This window comes from Thermobia domestica, chromosome 1 (genome assembly GCF_964235325.1).
Source record: "Thermobia domestica chromosome 1, izTheDome1.hap1.1, whole genome shotgun sequence".
Lineage (NCBI taxonomy): Eukaryota > Metazoa > Arthropoda > Insecta > Zygentoma > Lepismatidae > Thermobia > Thermobia domestica.
In genome coordinates this window covers 129,406,051-129,429,700 of record NC_137454.1, presented here as the reverse complement: position 1 = coordinate 129,429,700, position 23,650 = coordinate 129,406,051, and the positions used below count along the sequence as shown (strand labels likewise).

General features: G+C 37.9%; 1 protein-coding gene across 2 annotated transcripts in view; it reads right to left on the bottom strand.

Annotated features, from left to right (window-relative positions):
• The window catches only part of LOC145689234 (uncharacterized), a 41,008-nt gene extending 34,038 nt beyond the window's left edge, over positions 1-6,970 (bottom strand). Inside the window, exons 1-2 of one of the 2 annotated variants that reach the window (XM_081763372.1) lie at positions 6,781-6,970; positions 420-554 (exon numbers count right to left, since the gene is read on the bottom strand). The gene's annotated coding sequence lies outside the window, so the exon portion shown is untranslated. The remainder of the gene's footprint in view (positions 1-419; positions 555-6,780) is intronic. The other variant, XM_081763376.1, reaches the window with a different exon arrangement.
• Positions 6,971-23,650: the final 16,680 nt, after the last annotated feature.

Sequence of the window (23,650 nt, the reverse complement as noted above, 5' to 3'; positions counted from 1 at the left end):
TAACACAGTAAAGTGATATGCATGTTGGGACCACTGACCAGTGTTACAATGCAGTTGTATTAACATCATCATTCTTTGCTTTGAACTAATCGATCTGCAGTAATTTATTCATAGAAAGTTTTATGACGTTTTGGATCTAGCCTTGTGATATCTATCAGGCGAAACTACATTTTTCACGAAATTCGTCCATATCTAAGTTTTTATGTATGTTCTAATGCTAAAGAATAATGATAAATTCAATATTCTTATGCAATAAAACGTTAATGTCTCGTTCTTATAAAGTCCGATGTATCGTTTTTCTCTCAAAGAGATATGGCCAGCCTATATCTTGCAAATGTAAGTTTAGAATAGTTTTAAATCAAACAACTAAAGAATGTAAATACTAATTTTATATATGTGCAATATAAACAAAATCATACCTTATAGAACTGATAAATATATTGAAAAGCAGCTTAAAAGTTTCCAGGAAAGTCATGCTGAAGATAAGCCGTTCAGATGTGTCTCTTTGGTCTTCTTCAAACACTGGATGCTACATATGCAAAGCATACTAACTGCTAAATGACAATAGAAAAGAAAATAGGGAATTCAATTAGTCGAGAAGAGGATCGTTAGAAAGGTTTATTGACTACTTCGAGTCATATTTTCCTTTAACCCTACAATGCATGATTTCCTTATTTTCTGTGAAAAAGTAGTTTTGCAAATGGAAATGAAAATGAGTAACGGAAGTACCGGTACACTTAATAGTGCCATCTATGCGGAAACTGTGGAATTACAACTAGCTTCCAACATTCCCAATTTCGTTCAACATGCATTAGCAACTACATACCGTTATGTAGGAAAACACAGATCATTTACCACTATGATCCATATCTGTGATGAGCGCAAGAGTCTTGGTCTTGCAGTTTTTGCAAGACTAAGACCAAGACCAAGACCAAGACTCTTGCGCAAGAGTCTTGCACAAGTACCAGCTCAGGAGTAGAGCGTTCACTTTTGGTGAATGGGGTCCCTTGTTCAATCCCAGCTTGCACCAAGTGAGCTTTCTGGTGGACAAGCACCGTGTGCTTGGGTTTTCTCTGTTTTTCCCGCTCCCTCCTACTTTATTCATTCCATCATTTCATTCATTTCTCATCATCACTGTCTCCCTTAACCTCGGTGCATAATCGAGGGACGTTAAACTGGATATTTCATTTCATTTGAAAACATACGCGTATTAGTGGAGTTCTTCCAAAACTAAAGCGGGATGTAGTAGTGAACATCGGTAATTCCGTACACGATAGGTGCCGACAACATGAGTATGGCCTTGGCTCCGAGGCTCAAGCATCGGTTGGAAATTTTTAATGTCTGCTTATATATTAATATCGAAATAGCATTTTCATGACATTGACAAAAACTTAGTGCATGTGACCACAAGTTTGATTTCATGAGCGGATGCTCATACGTTGAATATGCTTATACGTTTATCAATACAACTTTTAGCCTCCTTAGGTAGACGGCGCATCGAAGATTGAGTGATGTAACATTATACAGCAATAAATAATCCATATTCACAAGTGAGAGTGATTTTGTACAGTTATTTCAAATAACTTGGAGTTCGATGCCGTTATTTTGTATTTCTAATATAGGTCAAAAGTATTTATATATATTGAGTTTACACAAAAGACATACGCAGTTGAGTCGTTTTCAGTTCTCACCCAAATTATTCTAAAATATTAAGACGTTTGATAATAATCATTATTATTTTAATTTTTTGTCTCTTTCTTCGCCAATATTGCTAAACATATCATCATCATCATCATAGCTATTCTGCTATTATTGGCAGATCACTTGCTGCAACTGAGAAGCTGCGATATACGGTAGTCCTCAGCTAGTCTCTTCGTCGTGACGTAGCAATTTTCTGTTTTAATATCTTCCTTCAACTACAGTCTCTTTTTCCCTCCCCCATTCTCTCTTTCCTTCCACCATACCCATGTAGTCGACACGTCCCTCCTCAGCCAATGTCCCAACAAGTTTCTCTTCCTCCTCTTAATTACGTCTAAAATTCTTTTCTCCCCTACTGCTTGTTCATCTAACACATTCTCATTCGTTTTCCGTTCAACCCAGCTAATTCTCTCCTTTTTTCTCTCCATACCCACGTTTCGAAATCCTCCATTTTTCATCGCTTTTGCGTAATGCCCATGTTTCTGCTCCATAGAGTACATATTGGGATCAGCAAAACAAAATCTCAATATTTAATTGTAAGTTTGTTCAATACAAAGATTAGCTAATCGTGGTTGAAAAGAAAAAATCTGACGGCTTTACAATGTGAAAATAATTTTGCAATTCATGATATTTCAGTAATCTGTGCCGTCTTAATTTATTTCATGCGTCTCAGGAGTAGCCTCCCCAGTTTGGAATCCAGTGGAGTATTGGATCTGTTAAAAAATATAAAAAGATTACGAAACGTTGTGATTTATAAGTAGTGAGCGTGGGCACCCATTGAAAAAATAAAGGTCATCGCCTATGTTGTACACTATCATCATACCTATACGGTTGATTACATCCATGATTACATGATTACACTATATTATATTTAGAAACCTACATTGTGTTTCCATTACTTTTGGCGCATTGTAGAATTTATTGTCCCTTATATCCAGAGTAAAATTTACCTATGAAAAGCATAAGATTTCTAAAAAGCAAGACTTGCAAGACACTTGCAAGCAAGACCAAGACCAAGACTGGGTGTGCAAGACCAAGACCAAGACCAAGACCAAAGGTTCCAGTACAAGACCAAGACCAAGACCACCCGGGTCTTGGTCTTGGTCTTGCATTTGCTCATCACTAGTCCCACTATGCATTGCACGGTTAATGTATCAGTGCATGTGGACTTAGGCGCCGCAAATCTAAACTCAAAAGAGAGAATGAACTGCATATGTCTGCTTTCAAAACAACAACATTGCACCAAAAACTGGTACTATGTGTCAAACAATTATATGCATGTTTTCCGCGGATAGTATCTTGCCCTTTGCTGCTATGAAAATAAAATACTACACATTACCCCATATCATTTCGCCAGTTGCTTCCTATTTGCTGATTAGTTAAAACAGTATTTCTGGACATCGTAGCGGAAAATGTATTTGTTTTTTCGTGCATTGTACGAAAAACGCAAAGAGTGAATACAATAAGAACGAAACTAGGAAAAATACAATACGATGTAAAGTGCTTTGAATCTTTCGACAAATCACTCAATGTGGTGATTTCTGTGTGAGCAGATCTTAATGGCGTAATCGGTAACACCGTGGGCTCAAGTTCATAGGATCCTCAGATCGATTCCCGCTGAAGGCATGTTTTATTTTCTTTACAACAATAAAAGTTTTTTAATTATCCAGTCATACGAGAAAAAAGAAAATTGTGTAGAAACACATTTCACTTTTGTATTCACATTATCGCGAAGAAATATCATTTCTTGCAGTTCAAACCGTGGACAATAAGTTAGTGAATAATGTTTTTCGGTCTTTTCATAAATAACGTTCAGTGTGGTTTCGTCGGCAGTGCTCTACACTGTAAACCTTAAACTTGCAAGTTTCTGACGGAAACAGTATATTTATTATTATTATTATTATTATTAGTAGTAGTAGTAGTAGTAGTAGTAGTAGTAGTAGTAGTTGTTGATAATGTTGTTCTTGTTGTTCTTGTTGTAGTGGTAGTAGTATTACTAAAATGACATAGAAGGAAAGAAAAAGCCACATAGTCGAAGCTAATGATAGGAAGAGAAGAGATATACCGGTACTTTATGTCATATTCTTTTTAGGTTTACACATGAACGTAATAGTATTATTATATTTATGAATTGACATATAGAACTATTATTTTACAACAACAAGAAAGGGAGGGGTAAATATTTGTTAGTTGGTAACAGTAATGAATTTTGTTTCGCCCTTCTTCTAGATAGGTTGAGTTGATTTTGAGTTTAACGTCGCTTTCAGGAGCGAAGCTATATGAGACGGTACCTACTGATTAACGTGGTATCCGAACCACATGAGCTCCCGCCAGGAATCGAAACCAGATAGGAAGGTAAGGTGACACTTTTAAAAGAATCGTTATTGCGACTAGAGTTGTAAGTTTGATCACTATTTATAATTTCTTTTATTCCTTTAATGCTTTATCAACGTTGCATGTACCGTTAAAGCTAATAATAACTTATTGGCGGAATCACGTGAAAAATCACGTGCGAAATGAAATAATGTTGTGAAATTCAGAAAGGAGATATTTTCTAAGCACTGTTGGCGGTGATCAGAGGTTTTGAAAATTGCAAGCTCATATTCAAGTTCTGCTACTCGCGCTCAACTATGATTGTAGCAATAGATTGTTCTAGGTGGTGACTGAGTTCCACATTCACTATTGCAGCATTCGTTCTATATTCCCTGATGACATCTATATTCGATTCTCGGCGATCCCTGTTACTAAATGTTCTCTACCATTCACTATTCTTCTCCCTCGACGTTCTTTTGCCATGAATTTTGTAGGCTTTCTTTGCCTTGAACAGTTTTGTTGGCGACACACGTAATACATTGGCACCTTAGATACGCTTGAGCCAACTAACCGCCTCTTCAAAACACAGAGGTCTGAAATTTTGCTTCACCACCGTCTACCTGCATCAATTCACGCCTCCGTCCTTCCCCCTCCGGCGTATTATAAACGATTCCCATTCAACATGCCACTAACAACATAAGACCTTCCACATGGATCCTCAGTGTTACCTCTTCACACGTCTTACGTGTTACGAAGATGAACTGCAGATTTTTGCATTATATTGATAACTTCTGTATATGTACGGTAACTGTAAGAAAACTATATATATATATATATACCGTCAAATGGGGTGAATAGAAACACATTTTAGGCTATATGAGTATATAAGTTTGGTGATGTTAAAGATTTTGCGTATCAGATTATTTCAAAAAAAAGGTCTTAACATGCTAATGAAGTTCAGTAAACGTCATATTAATTTATCAACTCCACTTTTCTTCACCTTGATTTTTCTTAATGTTTATATTCACCCCATGAGTTGGGGTGAATAGAAACAATGACTTTATTTTCATTGTTGTTTCTTTTATACTATTGAAAATGGAAAAAGAAACAGCGTATTTGTTGAAACGAACTATTTATTTGATACCTGCAGGATATAAGTTCAATAAGACCAGTATTACATAAGTTACAAACTTATAAAACAATACAATGCACAATATAGGTACAAACGACCATACAGTTTTGATGATATATGAATAAGATTTAAACCACTGAAATCACCAGGGAAACTTATCATGAGTTGAGTTGATTTTGAGGTTAACGTCCCGTTCAGCAGCGAGGCTATATGAGACGTGGACCTACTGATTAACGTGGAATCAGAACCACGTGAGCTCCCGCCGGGAATCGAACCCGGGTCTCCCACGCCAAAGGAGAGTACGCTAACCGCTTAGCCACGAAGGAGCCCGAAACTTATCATATACTCAAAGCGTGCTGACGAACTCCTAATAAAACCCAACAGTTTCGTAACAATATCCTCATGTAGAAAGAACGATTCTTCAGAAGTTTCCGAAAATTTCATTGTTTATGTGCTCTCTTATAAAACACCCACATATCCATCATGTTCACATTTTCGCACTTGGGTAGTGAATAGTCTCATCGAGTTTTACCGTCTCATAAACCTTTACCACAGCCAAATTACCAGCTTTAGAAAACTATCATCTAGTTCGTGATCGTCTGGAATGTTGTCTTCTGGAGTGTTGTCTTTCTCCTCTTCCGACAATACAAGGGTAGGTTGAGTTTCGTTGTGATTTGATGAAAATGCATCATTTTCAGAAAACAAATCAAAACTCTTACCAGAAACATCTATTCGTACTCTCTTCTTTCCTTGTTTAATTTTTTCATCTTCTCTCATGCTCCTGAGAAGATCCATAAGGGAACGGTTTACAGTCTGAGATGCCTTTTGCTGTTCTGTTTCTTCTCGTTCATTGTCTCTTTTTGGCAGCATCCTCAGTATTTGGTCTCGACAAAGGGAAAAAATTCCACACTTTTCAAATCCAGCCCTGATATTTTCCTCCTTCAGTTTGTCACACATTTTTTTTTTTTTTTTTTTTTTGTTCAGAACACTTGAAAATTTGTTCTTAGAGATTGTTGATTCATTCCTGTCCTTTTTTCCGCTCCTCAAGAAGTGTTTCTATTCACCCCACTAATTAAAGATCATAACAATAACCCAGTAAAGTTAAATTTTGATTAAAAATAATTTACAAAAGGAAAACTTTTACTATGAACGTCAGTAAATGAAACAACAAACTACAAAATAGGCATATGTTCAGATGCAACAAATATGAAAATGTCATACTTACCAAGAAAGTTTGAGGAGCGCTAAAATACCGTGTAAGATTTCAGTAACACATTAATGCTACTGCCGTCTACCTCAGTGTTTCCAACTCAGTAAAACATTTTGTCTCTGCCCTGAACACTTTAGCCGTATAAGACTATGTTAAAAATTTTCAGTTTTCTTGATTAATTTATCGTCCAGATAAATCCAAAACTAATCTGGAAGTTTTGTTTCTATTCACCCCCATGTTTCTATTCACCCCATTTGACGGTATATATATATATATATATATATATATATATATATATATATATATATATACTTTCCTATAGTCAACGAATATATGGTAAATTACCTTTTTTCGTAATGAAGATAAACTATTATATTTAGTAATTAAATATATAATATATATTACAATAATAAATGACATAACTTACTTGGTATTACTTGATTTTTTGATTTGATTTATTTACTTATGCCTCATGATGATTCTCCAGCTTCAGTGAAGAGGTTGAGGCTTAAATTATGCACTGCTAGTCATAATAAAGAAAAATGGAACTGTGAATTTGCTGGAAGGAAAAGGGTCAAAACCCTTTACTTTCTGAGATTTATTTTTTAAAAAAGGATGTTAACAATTAAACTGAAATGTGTTGCTATGAAATAGATATATTGGTATAGATAAATCATAAATTGTTGATTTGTGCTCGTATGTGATGTAGCATCTTGCATTAGTCGCTCATACTATCTATTGAAAATTAAATTTAACTTAGGTAATAATAACATTTGAAATGTAAATTGGGTAATAGTATACATGAGAACCCCCTTTCGTATCAGTCGATAAGTAAATAAAAGTCGCTTTGTTACCCCCTTTATAAGTTCGTACATACTCAATGAATAATCCCTAAAAGTATGAGCGTCCTGCTCCTTCGGGAACTGATGCAGCTTCATTTATACTATATCCGTAAATTGTAGCTGAGGGATCTTATCAATAGCTCACACGCAATATGTAAATTCCATAACTGTACATCCATCGGAAGGGTCGTTTGCTGTCACTCTTCAGTTACATACACATGTACATGTAGATCCTTGATATCTCGAAGGACGAAAATAAATGTTTGAGAGGCGCTAAACTTGAAACCAACCGAAAAAGTGGAATTTTGTTTCGCATTGTGAAAATACGATAGATTTCCAAACTATCTGAATTCACTACTCGAACTGAATGAGGTAGATCTATCTCTTTCAGGTGTAATAAGGGAATATATTCAGAGAAGGACATAATTTTTAAGACGCTAAAGCCATATCAAAAAGTCATTTCTTGCTATCTTCTCCTGTTCTTGTTACATGAAGATTAATATTTAATATGGAAGTGTTGGTGTATGTCTACAGCTTCCGGCTGTACGAGAGAAATAAAGTCGGAGATGAGACACATTTTTCCGGTACTGAACCCATATCAAGAAACTGCTTCTCGCTATCTATTACTGTTTTCTCAGTATGGTGACTAACCTTGAAACCAGAAATCGTAGACTTCCAACACTTTCGGATTGCATAGAGGAATGAAGGTGGAGATTAAACTTTTTCTTACCGCTTCTCGTACTATGAAAATTAATATTGAATATTAGGATGCAGATGAAATATATTCTAAGATGATTAATCGATTGCAGAAACTCGCGTCTCGCTATTTTTTAACGTTTTTTTTTTTCTATGGCGATGAACGGTAAAATTGGAAGTGATTAATTTATAGTACTTCCAGTTTTAAAGGGTTAACTGAGTAGATGGTATCTTTTGTTGAGACACTGAATCGATTTCATAAAACCACTACGCAGATATATATTATAATGTCCTACGTGGTATTGTGTATACAAACAACTCTTTACGCTTATGTTTATAAACATCACCACATGGTTTTACGAGAGAATACTACACACCACGTGGATCTACTACAACCTGCAGACGACGGACTTCTGGCTCCTCCCACGAAGCAGACGACGATAACGGAGCAGCAGCGCCACCGCCGTCTGAGGACCGTATAAATTTGATGGCCGACAGCGGATCTGTACTAGTTCTCTGGTACCCCTCCTATTGTTTGCATCGAAACATTAGGAGTAACATAACCCCAAGCCCCTAGTCTGCTTCGAGACTTCTGTTTTTTCCTTTCTCCTGGCCTAACCTGCTTCGGGGCTTTGTCGGGAATCCCAACCTCAGTCGCTTAGCCTGCTTCGGGGCTCTGTGACCACCTAACCAGCTCACTGCTTGCTTTGGAGCTTTGGGCTCCCTATAGCCACTCTGCCTAGCCTGCTTCGGGACTTTGTGGAGATCCTGTCTGCGACCTCTCGGTGAAAGACTACTTATATCTTACCTTACAAGTATAGAGAAACTCTCTTTGTAAATTTTTTGTAAAATACTGTTTATAGTGAAATTTTTATAATAAAACCTGTAATGGGAGTCGATTCCGGACACTCTTTTTATTAATGTTCTACCTACAACCTATATGGGACAGAGTTTTACTATATATCTATATCTATCTATATCTATATCTATATCTATATATATATATCTATATATCTATATATATATCTATATATCTATGAATACGCGACAAAACGTACTAGCGACAAAACGTACCACCGACAAAACGTACCACTTACCCCGAGGGATGCTTGTGAAGGGTTTTCTAAAAACACTTTAAATAATGACAAGCGACAAAACGTACCACTTGCCTGGAGGGCTACTTGCGAAGAGTCTTCCAATCAGCCATCAAATAATGACAGGCGACAAAACGTACCACTTGATAGGACAGCATATAAGTTTATATATATATCGGCCAAAATAAGGTTAAAAGTTGAATAGATTGGTGGTGAGAAAAGTACCGATGCAAGACCAAGACTAAGACTAAGGCTAAGACTAAGACCATGCCTTCAAGATTCTCGCAACACCAAGACCATACCTGCAAGATTCTCGTCAGACCAATACCAGCAAGAATCTTGCATATGCAATATTTTAATATTTGCTGATTTCCATCACACTTTATCCAGGCTTTGGACCAGGGACGGATAGGTATTATTAGAGAGGCGCGGGCGCTTTCTCCCACCCCCACCAGTATCTCAATGTCACAAATCAAGTTGCACAGTTTTCTTTCTACAGTAAGTCAATAGTATTAACAATTGACAATTAAAACATGAAATTCTTTCATCAGTATATTATTCTGAATTGTTCAAAATATTATATGAAGTTCAAGGAGAACGTATACTATATTACAAAATTAGCAGATGTTTTAGTGTACTAGTTTTTGATGCTACTGTATCTATCACTTTTGCATTCGAAATATTTTTTAATAAATCTTTTTCAATAGACATCAACATAAATGTTTTCAAGCATATCCACATCCTTCAAAAGTCCAAGAGAATACATTTATATTATCCTTGGAAACTTCTTTACTGAAGTTTTTCAGAAAATATGTAAGTTTATCGGAAGGCACGTCTGGAAGTTCTGTTACTTGGTTGAAGTGTCTAAGGTCCAAATAATCCATAAAGTACATTGCTTCTTGAATCTTGAAGAAATACTCGAAACTACCATGTCCAATATTGTGTTGAATGCTTCGATGCAGTACCTGGTCATTGGATAGAAGCAGCTTCATATTCATATTCACAGGAAAATTTTTGTCCACCTCTGAAGGCGAATTGTCGACAGGTCAAAAGAGAGAGAGAGAGAGAGAGAGAGAGAGAGAGAGAGAGAGAGAGAAAGAAATCACGTTCTAAGTCTTCAAATTTGTTATTGGACCATTCTGCAAAGCTTAATGCTGCATTCTTAACGGATTCAAAATCATCTCTCTACTCTTTCACTTGGAACAGAGTAGTCTGCACCATCCGATAGGACTACACTAGCAGCACCCTCTATTTGGAGATAGTTTGACATAGAGGTCGTCACTTGAAATATCTTAAGGAACATTTGTGCTGTCCGAGTTGTTTTGAACTTGAGAAGATCTTTTATATATCCTTTCGCTTTACACCTAGCTTTTGGTTTGATATTTTCTGTAGAAGCAATTTTCTTAATTATTATGGTCAACTCTATATACAAAGCACTTTCTGGGTTCGAAAAATGACCAAACTTTTTCTGAAAAACAGTGTGTTTTCTACCATCTTGTTTCCGCAATAACTGTAAGACGTATTTGTTAACATTTGATCTTCCAAATGTCCATTCGCTGATAAGACTCACGCATAAATATCGCACAGTCATTCAGCAGAACAATGACACAGAATCAATGCAATTTTTTGTCAGATCACATGACATGATTGAGTATATGAGCGTAACACCACACGTATAACTGAGTTTCTTAGTGGTTAAGCGGTTAGCGTATGCGCCTTTGTCGTGGGAGACCTGGGTTCGATTCCTGGAGGGAGCTCATGTGCTTTGGATTTCCCGTAAATCAGTATGTCCCGTCTCATATAGCCTCGCTGCTAGAAAGGCCGTTAAACTTAAAATCAACTGAATCACAGTGTAACTGATCATAGGTGAATTGAAAAAATCCGAATATTGTCCTTGCATGTTACTTGAGCCATCGGTTGAATTTCCAATACACTTCTTAATATCAAGGTTCAACTTCTGCAGAATGTCCAGCAGTAAACCGCAAGGACACTGGCCTGTGGTAGATATACATTTTACAATGACAACAATACTTTGTTTAACAACCATTTTAACAACATACCGTAAAACAACACAGCACTGGCCTGAAACTACTATATCTTGAGTAGTGTCTAATAGAACAGAAAATATTGAAGCTTGAGAGACTTCTTTCGAAATATCTTCTCTGATAAGTGTGTTGATAGCATTCAAAACAAAATTCACCGTGTTTAGTAAAAGTTATGCGACCACTATCCTGCTTACTTCCTTGTATATGACTCTTCTCGGTGACCTTATCTAAATTACTTTTAAGCGGAAGATCAAATTTGCTTAAGAAAGGAATAATACCCAAAAAGTTTCCATGATCTATAGCTGTGTCTTTCAGTTTATAGGCTGCTACATTTCCTCTGTAAATGAGCCCTCTTTTACCAATGAGTTTCTGCACTTTGACAACTCGATACATTACCTGTCTGTTCTCAACCTTATACTGCCGTTGTTTTACCTGTTCATGAGGAAGTAGTTTCTTAGCATTATGTTCTCTTTTGTTAGATATGTAAGCACCCACATCGGTCTAATGTATTTTGGAAGACTCGTGTTCTCTTACTCGCTGATAAACGTGTTTAATGTTACGTTTGTCACGTACAGAACCTTTAAGAGAAGTTTGTTCGATCTGGAGAATAATCTGTGAACACGCTGAAAAAAAAATGCTTGAAGTGGTACGTTTTGTCGCGGATTAAATATCCGAAATGTTTTAATTAGTCCAAGACAGGTTGTAATTTATATAAGTGGTACGTTTTGTCGTGGAATAAATATCAGAAATGGTTTAATTAATCCATGACAGGTTGTCATTTATGACAGGTCGTCAAAAGTGGTACGTTTTGTCGCGAAAATTCAAGTGGTACGTTTTGTCGCTGGTACGTTTTGTCGGGACACCTATATCTATATCTATATATATATCTATATAATGTTTTATTTCTGTCGGAACGAAGTACCGGCGTCTTTTTATTGAGAACGGAATATTTACTCTTTTGTCCTTAAAAAGCGGTTGACGAGAAACTTCGAAAATACCAAATAGTAAACATAGTTTTATTGAAAATCAGTGTTTCAATTGTTTCCCCTTTTTCTTTCTAGAGAAAGAGTTGTGATCCTTTGTTTCTTCTTGAAGTCAGTTAATTGTATTTAGGGACTAGAAATATTTGGGCCCTTATATCTCTCGCTCACTGGCACGTCCTCGCGCCTACTTTAAAAAAAAATCCTTTTTTCGCACGATAATATAAACTATAGAGGCTCTGAACCGATCAGTTTTTTTTTTTTTTTCAGAAAAGACTGACTTCCCAAAACGAAATTATACCCAAAAATTTGTCTGTTTGCTGAAGTCGGACTAAACTGAAAGTCAGTACAAAATTCCTGTTGGAACTCCACTTTTGTACTTTCTCTGCAGAGGTGCCTTTGCTCAGTTCCTGTTATAATATATTAATTAATAGTTTTTATTTATTATTAGATAGGAGATTAAGTGGAAACGTCCCCTAGATTTTTTCGCAAAGTTTAACCATTAACTTAGTTGAGGTTTGTAGAACATTTTGATAGCATGATAGTATTCTGAATAACATTATGTGAACAATGTACTGTATGAGTTTTGTTATTGAATTTCTATATTTCTGGAACGTTAATGCCCTTTGAAAACAAACAACAGCAGCCTAGTTTCTCCCCTTTACAATACGAGAAAAAAGCAAGAAACAAATCACTAAGAAATATTCTCATTACGTTTATTGTATTATAAAATTAAGATGTAAGAATCAAGCCTTTTTAAAGCACCTTTTTTTATATGTACGTAAGAGCTTTTAGTTACAAGACTGCAGTGATATGCTACTGGACATTATTATTATTATTATTATTATTATTATTATTATTATTATTATTATTATTATTATTATTATTATTATTATTATTATTATTTCGTGAAAAGTATGAAATTTATGAAATGGTCCGGCGTATCGGCTCCTTAATTTTTAGGAATAAAACGCAGTGTATATACATATTTATAGCCATTCGGGGGAATATGCACACATTAAGCTTTTTGATCACGTATTACAAAGTGTAAAGGGTTCTTCAGCATGAAAAGTTCAGACAATATAGAGTAGACTTTCCCTTATTGCTGTGTACAAGTAACATAGCGATAATGTTACAAGTGACAATGTTAGTGCAGCTTAAACTGAAATCTACGAATTGGGTATTTTCCCCCCAATATAGGGGTAATATTCGCATATATGTATAATATGAACACATGTAGGAAATCATACATTGAAAGTGTGGTATATACCCATAATATTTTGTTGGCGTGGGAGACCCGGGTTCGATTCCCGGCGGGAGCTTATGTGGTTCGGATTCCACGTTAATCAGTAGGTCCACGTCTCATATAGCCTCGCTGCTGAACGGGACGTTAAACTGAAAATCAATTCAACTGAACCCATAATATTTTGTAGAAGTAACTGGAAGATAAGAAGAAGGGTTAGAAATACTGTAACATTTTGAACTATAAAGGTAACCAATGCGCTCTGTCGCTTTTTCACCCACCATCTTCGAACATCGATATGTCACCTAAGACGTACCTGGAAGATCAAAAATAGTCCCCATCAGCATCGACGACCTTCTGCCAACGTTCTGGAAAGCCATGGATTCCATCGCGCTTGAACTGGTGCGCCGTGAAGCAAAGTAGATACCAAGTGCATTTTGCACCTCTACTAGCAAGAACTGGCTCCTCTAAGATGATTGTCTAAAGAATGGAACAGGTAATAATCAGACGGTACAATGTCCGGGGAGTATGGCGGATGCAATAGTGTTTCCCATCCAAGGCGTAGAATGGTGTCCCGGGTCATCCTAGCTACGTGGGGCTTAGCGTTGTTCTGTGACAGGAGGACCCTTTTTCTATTCAAGACACAGTACACAGTTGAGCTCTGACCAGCTGGTAGCAGTTCCCAATGCACGATGCCGCGAGCAGTCTACCAAACAATCACGAAGACCTTCTGGTACAGTACTGGTTTCGGCTGTTTTGGAACCTGTTCATGGGATGCTAACCAATAATGATTGCGCCGTGGAGCTTTGTACACGATCCATTTCTCATCACATGTCAACACCCTGTCCAGAAACGGCTCTTTCGTCAGACGAGACAGCAAATAAACAGGTGTTTTCTAGCGTTGTCTTCTGGTCCGGAGTTGAGTCATGTGGGACTCATCGACCAACTTGTAGTGCTTCCCAAGTTGATAGAAGTGCTGCCGAATGGTTTCTCCACTCACACTGAATTGTAGTCCCAATTCCTCACACCCTGACCACTGTACGCCTTAATTGGTGCCTGAAGATCTTCATTTTGTACATGTGTTGGTCTTCCTGCACATGGTGTGTCTTCGAGTGTTTCCTCACCGTCCTTAAACTTGTTAAACACCACTGCACTGTCCGCGTAGTTACGACACCTTCACCAAAAACCTGAGTCAAACGCCGCTGCAGCGGGGCGGAAGATATGCTAGGCCTTTGGTGAGGGAGTAGTCCACATAACCTGTCATATCCTACACTACTTCTCCTTGAACTGAACGGATTGGAAACGTCTTTCTTCGTTGCATAGTTATAAGGTAGTCGCTCAGTATCGGCCATTGTAAGTGGGAAAACTTTCGACTATAATTTTAACATAGGTTGAGCAATTCCTCTTCTCCAGAACCAGGTGGAATTGGGAGACCTAATTTACGTTTATATCCGTTGTCCTTATTTTTTTTAGTCAGTCGGGGGCGCGGTGGCTCAGTGGTATCAATCGTAGAGCGTTCACCTCCGGTGGGCTTGGGGTCCCTGGTTTGATCCTAGCTCGCGCCGTGTGGACTTTGTGGTGGATAAACACCGTGCTCGTGGGTTTTCTCGGGTCTCTCCCGTTTCCTCCCATTTTCTTCATTCCACCAATTCATTCATTTCTCATCATCACCGTCTCCTTTAGCCTAATCGGCACAACCGTGCACGTAAAACTTAAAGATTTCATTTCATTTTGCCTTTTTTAGTCTGTGTTGCAATGTCCTTCGCGGAATTCCAAGTGTTTTACTGGAAGTATATATTTTCATACTTTCTTTTATCGCGGACAAAGGTGCCTGTGCTTCTGCTTTTCTACATGAACATCGTTGGGTGTGTCGTTGATATCTCTAACCATTGGACTGAAACAGAAGGAAAATACTGTATTTATGTAGCTCTTGGTCATCAAACATAAACATCAGTGATCAAATACTGTATCTAATTTGTTGTTATTTATATTTAAGTCTATAAAGGATCCGACGTGTATATATAGTTCACAGTTCATCCATTTTAAATATACAACTAGCAATCAAATGTATGTACCAGTACGTATTATCTTGAATCACATGCAAATGTACGCATTATACACGGTGTCCCGGAAGGAAGGGGGAATACTTCGGAAAATGGTAGTATGGGTGATTCTAAGCAAAAATGTTCATATGAACATGGGTCCTAATCTCAACGGTTTGAGAGATACAGGTTGTGAACCGTTTTTGAATTCATGTTGTTTATTCATCACCCAGTATTTATTCTACAGAGGCGAGATATAGGGATTTGAAAGGCGATGGAATGACCTTTCCATCGGTATGCAGCATTTGGGCAGTTGTGTCTTTGGAAGGGAAGTTATTGACGAATATTTGGGAATCAGTGTTGCTACCCAATTTCTTTAAATAACTTCAACTTTCTCAAATTTCCCTCAATAGCTTTCCTTCCAAAGACACCACTGCAGCACGCTGCATGCCGTTGGAAAGGTCATTCCATCACCTTTCAAATACTCTATGTAGAGTAATTACAGAGTGAGCAATACGTAACATAAAGTCAATAGTAGTTCACAACCTGTAGCTCTCAAACCATTGAGATTAGGACCAATGTTCATATGAACGTTTTTGCTTAGAATCACCCATACTATCATTTCCCAAAATATTGCCCCTTCTTACTGGGACACCTGTATATATATATATAATTCTTTGCACCACTCACTTGGGGTAATTTCCACATGTGTGCGTTTTAACCCAACAACAATATGAGCATTTTGCCCCTAACACATAATTTTCGTACATGTGGAAACACTAATCACAGGCTTTGTTCTCAGCCACATGGGCCATAGAGTTGTATTTACAACTTCACCTACCTTACCCCAAATTGGCATATATCCACTAATGTTACACATTGTTTTCAAACACAATCGTTTCTGCAATGTCTTAATATTCCAGGGGTTGGACAAAAAAAATCTAAAACGTTTGCCAAAGTGTGAAAATCATACCTAGTATGGTGTGGAGCCTCCTTTTGCGTCCAAAACAGCTTGGATCCGACGTGGAATGGACATATACAGCTCCTGAATCGTGATGTGTGGAATTTTGTACCATTGTTCCTCCAAAACATGCTCCAGTTCCGTAAGGGATGCTGGTGGAGGATAATGAGACCGAACACGCCTTTCTAACTCAGACCACAATGGTTCAATGATGTTCAGATCTGGTGACTGTGAGACTCAGGGGAGGTGTGATAGCTCCTGGTTATGTTCCTCAAACCATGATTTCACAATTTTTATAGCGTGACAAGGAGCCAAATCATCTTGGTAGATGCCATCACCATCAAGGGAAAATATTTGGGCCATGGGTAGAACCTGGTCCCCCAAAATGGCCTCATACCACTTAGCATTCATCATTCCTTGCAGGGCTATGATGGGACCTGCAGAAAACCACCATATCACTGCCCATACTGTAACAGAACCACCCCCATGCTTTACAGTTGGGAGCAGATAGTCTGTATCATATGCCTGCGACGGTGTTCTCCATACGTAAACACGGCCGGTTGTTGGAAACACGGTGAAGGTCGATTCATCAGACCACATTACGTGTTTCCACTGCTCATGAGTCCACGCCTTGTGGTCCTTGCACTACTGGATACGCCTCTTCGCTTTTACTGCTGTGACCAGGAGTTTGGCGATAGCGGCCCTGACATGAATTTTCATATTATGAAGTTCCCGTCGCACTGTTTTCGATGAAACCGGGTTCTGAAGGCCGCATTTGAGTTCAGACGTAATTTTCATTGTAGTGGTCTTCTTTTTATCTGCTACAATCAGTTTTAATGCCCTCCGGTCCCTATCTCACAGGATTGTCTTTCGACCACTGTTGTGCTTTGCAGACGTCGTTTGCCCATGAATTGAGTTGAGTTGAGTTGATTTTAGTTTAGCGTCCCGTTCAGCAGCGAGGCTATATGAGACGTGGACCTACTGATTAACGTGGAATCCGAACCACATGAGCTCCCGCCGGGAATCGAACCCGGATCTCCCACGCCAAAGGCGCGTACGCTAACCGCTTAGCCACGAAGGAGCTCATGCCCATGAATTGAGTTTGCCCTCATGACATTCGTCACAGTGCCTTTCGATACCCCCACAATGTTCGCCACTGTTGCCACTAAAGCTCCAACCAGACGGGCACCAATAATCATGCCTCTTTGGAAGTCTGTCAGGTCGCCCATTTTACCGCATCACTTTCACACCACTCACGCTATACATTACGAGATCAATCCTAGGAAATATCTTAGGCCTGTCTCAGACGGAACTGAAGTAAGGCTGCGATTCACGATCCAAAATTCACGACCTTACTTAACGATCGTGTGAGAAGTAACTTGCCCCTAGTTCAAGTTGAAATTTTGTGCTGTCCTTATTTGGATCCTGACTTGGAAGAAATAGAAGCAGTTTCTATTTTCTTCTGGACTTGCATACAACTACCAATCAGAAAAGAGTAGCGCTTGACGACATTCAACTTTATTTTTCGCTGTAAGTTCAAAACAATGCTACCTGGACAAGAGAAGCATTAATAGTATTATTAATAGTCATACGAAAAATATGACTTTTTGTATAACATGAAGCACGATTTATATTATTTAAAAAATGCAAGAATAAAGACCTTAGAGAAGGTATCCGCCCGAACTCTACAGGTGTGAACAAATGTAATTACATCTTTTAAAAGAATAAAAATAGGTGATTTAAGTATAGTGTGCAATTTGTATACCAAATATATATATAACGTTAAAAAAAGCGTGCAGGTTTACTTTTGTCGCACCACTCGAAATAATTGTTCAAAAATTAGAATTCTTTCACTAATTACCTTCTTATTGTTTTCTAAATGATTTATGCTGGGCAATATGAAAATATCCACATGGCATAGTTAAAATTCAAGGGGGTATCATAAGCAATTGTTGAAAAATTATAATTCTTTTACGATTTGCGTATAAATACAGCGTCCGGATACATGTATAAAAACTACAGCACCAGAAACATAAAACAACCTGCGCTAGGTCGCCACTAAAAAGCATGAATGCTATTTAACCGAGTCATAGCAGAGCGAAGCTGTAGGGCCCCAGCATGAGCGAGGGGGTGTGTCTGAAAGGAACAGGCGCCTCAGCGAAGGTGGGTATCCGCATAAGCGAAGGTAGTGAAAACGAGTGGGTTCTGTCATGTCAATGATACGAATTTCAATAGCAGTTGTCATGGTTTCATACTAGTAGCGTTCCACTTGTAAACAAAATACAACTTTTGTAAGAAATTCACCGCCGGTGGAAAATAATTTTTATACAGGCATCTTTCATATCAACTCACTTATTTTATCCGTCGTAGAGCACTTGTAATAATTTTAGGCTAGTAATATTACACTTGTAAACATAAAATTCATATGTGATGCTCCAAAAGTAAACCAGAGCCAAAAACAGAAACAATGAGTTAATTGTCATCAGTGTTATGTGGCTTTCGTGAAATTTTAGGGAACAGTTTTACAATGCTGGCACAATACAAACATTCTGGGAGTAGTGCATGAGATGTGTTCCCGGTGCGGTATAAGTTTACTTTATGGAATATGTGGGCATTTTTGTGGGTAATGAGCTGAGCGGATGCACTCGGTACCTATACTAGGAAATTGCTCTTTCCTCTTTATTTTAGATTTCCGCGCCTGATAACTGCCCTCATTTACACATTTGGACAAATCATTTGATTTTCAGTTGTACAATCTTGGATCCACCATTTTTCAGACCATTTTTCAGCTGACACGAACTCCCCCATGTTCGTATCTCGCTGCTGAATTTTCGGAGTTACTAATTTTAATAGCGTATGGAATTCTGAATAATCCATTCTGTAGATTTTTTTGTAGGAACGAAGATCTTCTGTATCATCATCATCATCATCATAGGTATTCTGCTTTTATTGGCAGGTCACTTGCTGCAGCTGAGAAGCTTCCATGCTCCACGGTCCTCCGCTAACCTTTTCGTCTTCGCGTATGATCTTTCTGTTTTAATATCATCCATTAATTGTAGTCTCTTTCGCCCCCTCCCTCTCTTTCCCGCCACCATACCCTCTAGGACGTCCCTCATGATACAATCTCTTCTTAGGCAATGTCCCAACCAGTTTCTCTTCCTCTTCCTAATAATATCTAAAAGTGTTCTTCTCTCACCCACCATTTCTAACACTCTCTCATTCGTTTTCCGCTCGACCCAACTAATTCTTTCCATTCTTCTCCACACCCACATTTCTAAGGCTTCCAGTCGATTTTCGTCACCTTTACGTCCATCTTCTGTAAGTAGTTCATTATTCACCATTGAAAATACGGTGCTTTCATGTGCATTATTGCGGCGAAGAATTCACTCCCTGGTCCACCTGCTCCCCTTACTCTTTCTCTCCCTTTTTGGGGGGGGGAGGGGAGGTCGGATTTTGTGTCAGCAACACAGCAGATATCGCTGTTCTGGCTATTTCATCCTCTTTGGATGAACTCATATTGTGAAATAGAAAAACAATAATATTTACGATTACGACAGTTGATTGCCATGTGCGTATCACGTTTTTCGTCTGTTTAATACAGCGACCACTAGAGGCTCTGCTGGTAAAACCTATCTAGTTGTAAGGATCGTCTGAGACCCCTACATCACCTAAGGATAAAAGAAATTCCATGGAAGTTTGAGTTAAGCAACACTGTTAAGTTGTAGCCTGAGTTGAGACCTTAGTTCAGTTCCGTGTGAGACGGGCTTTAGGATTTATCTTCGGAAAAATGTTATGACATATCTTGTAGGAAATCTTACCCTTGTGTGCCATACACGTGAAGATTTTTCCTGTCTGACCGAATGACGTATATCAACATTGTGAAATAGTTCTATTTAATAAAAGTATAAAGTTGAAGAATTACTATGCTAACCACACTGCACATCCCACTGATATTAATATCAGGCGCTATATTGTTAAATTGGATACCTCTAAAAAGAAAAAAAAAAGCATAAGTCAGAAGGATGCTAGTATACTTTTGGCGCACCACATTTTAGAAGATTTACAAGTAAAATTTAATACTTTGCATGAAAAGACATATTTATAAGGAACAAATTTTTTGGAAGCAACATAATTAAATACAAAGTAATACACCTGTATTTTATGTTTACAACTGTAGGGTTACTAGTGTAAAATCATTATAAATGTTTTAACGACGGTTAAAATAGGTGAGACAATGTTTAGCAGAAAGGGTCCAGCTATTTTTTCTAAGAAATGCTACAAATTCGGTAGTTTATATTCACATTAGTTTAGTTTAGGTTGGTTCAGGTTAGTTACGGTTATGTTACGTTAGATTATATTAGTACATGGGTCTAACACAATTTTCAAAAAGTGATAGAATTTCGCTTACTTCTATTAATATTAGGTTAGTTTAAGCTAGTTAACTTCATTAGGTTAGATTTCGTTAGGTTGTGTTAGATCTAAGTACTTGCATCTTCCATTTCTCCTCTAAATTTTGTATGTTCTGCTTACTTCTGGACCCCTCCTGCGAAACTTTTACGTAAGTGAGTGCATATGAAAGTTGACCGGTGTTACTATTTTCCACCACCGGTGTATTTTTGCATAGTTTACAGAAGCTATAATTTATGTTTACGAGTGGAGCGTTACTACCACGATACCATGACAAGTGCTATTCAAACTCGTATCATTGCCAAAACGCACTCGTTTTCACTACATCAACTGACGCGCCTGCTTCCTTCGCTCGCACCCCCTCACTGACGCTCGGGACTCCGCTTAGCCCTGCTCTGACTCGGTTAAATAGCATTCGTACTTTCTAGAAACAACCTAGCACAACTTGGTTTGCGTTTCTTGCACTATAGTTTTTATACTATATATATCTTGACCCCGTATTTGTACGCAAATCGTAAAAGAATTGTAGTTTATCAACAATTGCTTTTGTTCGTCCCCTTCAGGGATTTTATCTATGCTATGTAAGATATTTTCATGTCGGTCAACGCAAATCATTTAGGAAATAGTGACAAATTATAATTTTTCAACAATTATTTCGAGTGGTGCATCTAAAGTAAACCTGCACGATCAGAAGATACCTCATCATTTGTGTTTTCATTTGTTTTGTTTTCACTTTCTCTCACCTGATGTCGCTTAAATCGAAATCTTACGAATTTTCTTTCCGAAATAGAGCGTGCTCTAAACAAGAGAAATCTCATAGGATCGTTCAGAACACAGGAAATGACATGGGATCTGTTGCCATACACGTTGAGATTTTGACTCTAGGATAAATCGTAAGAGATTTCCTAGGATCTATCTTGTAGTGTATAGCCGGCCTAACACTCACAGATGAACTGGTTACTCCTAACGGAAGAGGAAGGTCCACATGACACATTGAAAAAAAAAAGAAAGAAAAGAAAAAAAAGAAAAAAATGATCGGCAACCGCAACACGTGTTGTACAGTGGAGGGCCAAACTTACCTGTTCTGTATGAAGTGTTTTTAGATTTTTTGTCTACCTCCTGTATATCATAACATGTTAAAATATATAGGTGATATTTTATGTTCAACTTACCTCCAAAATTCAGCGCTCGTTTCTGCAACTCTTCTTGCCATGCAAAGGCTTGCACGCGATCTGCATATTAATCAGTGTTGCCAGGGGCGTCATTTCAGACTTCGCTTGGGGGGGGCAAGAGCACCACCGACATAAGACTTTCATGTTTTGTACTAGTATATTAGTATACAATTGATTAAAGTATATGTGTTCCTCAAACTCTTGGGGGGGGGCAATTGCCCCCTCCTGCCCCCCTAAATGACGCCCCTGTGTTGCAAGATAACTTAGAAGCTTTGTTCTGTGCATTTAACCCGTATGTATATATATATATATATATATATATATATATATATATATATATATATATATATATATATATCATATACAGGGTGTTAATGAACTATACCGACAAACTTTAAGAGGTGATTCCTCACACCGAAATAAGAGAAAAATTCATATGGACCTATGGCAAAAAGTGCATAGCATCAGAGCTAGGGCTGTCCAAAATCGTGAAAAACCCAAATTTCAAGAGACCCTATTTCGAATTCGAGAGACTGTGGATGGTGGTCCTTATCAGAGTAAAGGAAGTAACGCATGCGAAATCCAAAAATGCATATTTCATTAATGTTCAATGGGTGTACTGATTATATCCTACAGGGTGAAATTCCCAGATATGCCATCAACAGAATTTTGAGATATGTTCTGACTTTATGATTGGTCCAAAGTAGGCAAACGAAAAGCCTTGATAGCAATGAACACGGAATCCTTTAGCGCGATGTCGGAAGTGTTAAGGATCGTCAGCAGCACGATCTCTCGTACTCGGAAGAAAGGAAGGTGCGATGTTTTCTTTCACGCTTACAAGTGAAGAAAAAGTGAAATATACCGTGACGAAATACACACCATCACTCGTTATTGCGAACACAAAGATACATGGAGCTGTCGTTTCCTAACACTTCCGCCTTTCCTCCGAAGCATTGGATGTCCATTGTTGTCAAAGTTTACCTCCTGCCTACTTTGGATCCTTCTTAAAATCAGGGTATATCTGAAAACTCTGTTGAAAACATGTCTGAGAATTATACCCTGTAGGGAATAACCTTTACACTTATTGTCAATTGATGAAATATGCACTTTTGGATTGTGTATGCCTGGCTTCCTTTACGCTGATAACCACTATCCACAGTCTCTCGAATTCGAAATAGGGCCTCTTGAAATTTGGCATTTTCGCTATTTTGTACAACCCTAACTCTGAAAGTATGCACATTTGGCCATAGATCCATATGAACTTTCCCTTATTTCGATGTGAGGAATGACCTCTTAAAGTTTGTCGGTATAGTTCATTAACACTCTGTACACAAACACACACACACACACACACACACACACACACACACACACACACACACACACACACACATACACATATATATATACGGTATATTATTATTATTATTATTATTACTGTTCTTGCTCTATGGCGACCGATAGTAAAGCCAGAAGTATTAGTAATATTCTATCGCTTCTGGTTTAAATAGAGAAATATGAGTAAAGTCGTTATCTTTTCTTGAGACGAGACGCTGATTAGATTCCAAAATGTCGCTATATGTTACCATTTTTATTCTGTAGTGATCAACGTTGATATCGGAAATGGTTACTTTCTACTACTTCTGGTTTGGTTAAAGCAGTGGTTCTCAACCTGAAGGACGCGAAGAGCGAGCAAGGAGGGCGCAAGCTACTGCAAAAATTCCATTCCTAATTATAAATATTGCGAATGTTGTAACAAACAGGCGCTAAATTAAATACCATACAAGCACAAAATAACTAGGCCTATTCGCAAGT